Source organism: Nematolebias whitei, chromosome 5 (genome assembly GCF_014905685.2).
Source record: "Nematolebias whitei isolate Nwh7 chromosome 5, NemWhi1, whole genome shotgun sequence".
Taxonomy (NCBI): domain Eukaryota; kingdom Metazoa; phylum Chordata; class Actinopteri; order Cyprinodontiformes; family Rivulidae; genus Nematolebias; species Nematolebias whitei.
The window spans coordinates 11,090,135-11,091,837 of record NC_056502.1 but is presented as its reverse complement, the minus strand read 5'-3'; positions in this window follow the sequence as shown (position 1 = coordinate 11,091,837).

Here is a 1,703-nt window from a genome sequence, read left to right as displayed (position 1 = left end):
ATATATATATAAATGTATATATATATATATAGAGAGAGAGAAGTCCACATTTCTGGGTTGAAATAGGCTAATTACGTTTATAATATTTTTATACATTTGCCATTTTTGTTTGTCTTAGGAACTACGTAAGAAAAAAAAAAACTATTGCAATTTAGAGATGATACAGATAGATACAATTTAGATATTCATATAGTTAAATCAAAGCATTTTGGCCAAAGCCCATGACGTGTTTTCCTGGTACTGTCACGTCTGAGAAGATGTGATCTGCACTGCGTTGACCCTTCAACTCCCCACAACCCCCTAATTATAAATTCTACTTTTACACTCCAAGGCGTGGCCCTGCAGGCTGTGTGCTACAAATTAGAGGATAGACCTTCAATTCAGAGAACAGTGCGACTTATACACTATCTTTATTTAAATAAAGATCAATAGTCTCCTCTAAGCTTTTGTTAAAAAAAACAAAACTTATTTGTTTCAAATTAAAAGAACAATAAGTTAAAGGAGTTACAGTGAAATTAGATTTTCTGCTACATTAAAAACCTTAAATTTCTTGTTGAGTATGTGGTTTTGAAACACCTGAGTGAAATTAACTCTAATGAGCATCATGGCCAGGAGCACAAGACCAACAGGGCGGTTAAACTATTAAATGCTGCACTTGAGCTATAAGTACGTTTACTGTTTTTGTCACATGGGTGATGTTAAGCAGAAACTTTGACATAAAATATTAAAAACTTTAAAGAATAGCTGTTTGATGCACAGATATTTACAAAATCTCACATTACCAACCGTTAAGAGTTTGTTAAGTTTTAACAAAGATCCCAATTAATCTGATTTTAGGAATGACTCAACTACTATAATGCATCATTTTAGCTCAATAGCTGTAAAAGTGACTGAGTTATAAACATTTATGTGTTTGCTAAGGTCTAGTTGTGGTGGTCATCTTGAATTGCTTTCACTGTGAAGGTATCAGTTATACTCAACCAATAATTTATTTATTAATAGTTGCATGAAATGTCTTTGCAAACAAACCGAGAAGCAGACACACATACACACAAATCATCCATCCATTTTACACCCATCTGTGTTCAGGTTGTAGAGACAACAGGTCTGGAATGGAGACGCCCCTCTATCCAACTACGCTGTCCTACCTCCTGGTTGGTGTTCCTCAGGGTATTGAATGATTCCAGAAAGAGGAACTCAGAAGCCATCCTAAACCGCATAATCACCTCAGCTGAATCTTTTTGATGCAGAGGAGCAGACTCTCTCCTTGGATGATGAAGCTCCTCCTCTTATCTCTATGGCTGAGCCTGGCCACCCTAAAGACAAAGCTCACGTCTGCTGCTTGCATCTGGGATCACATGCTTTCAATCATGACCCAGGGTCGTGAGGTTGACCAGGAGGTCGGGACTAAACATAGATGGACCAGTAAATCAAGAGCTTTGCCTTTTGGTGCAGCTTTTTCTTCACCAAGACAGACTGGAGCAACACCCTTGTTACTGCAGATGATGCCCAGATCTATCACTTCATCTCCTGCTTTATCCTACCAATGAGAACAAGTCTCCCAGAACTCTTCATCTTGAGACAGAGACTCATCTCTGACCCTGAGGGACCATTCTATCTTTTTTTCCAGTTCACAAAATATCTTAGGTTGATTGGGGGGGGGGGGGGGGGGGGGGGGGGGGGTGGGTGGGGGGGCTGTGGCG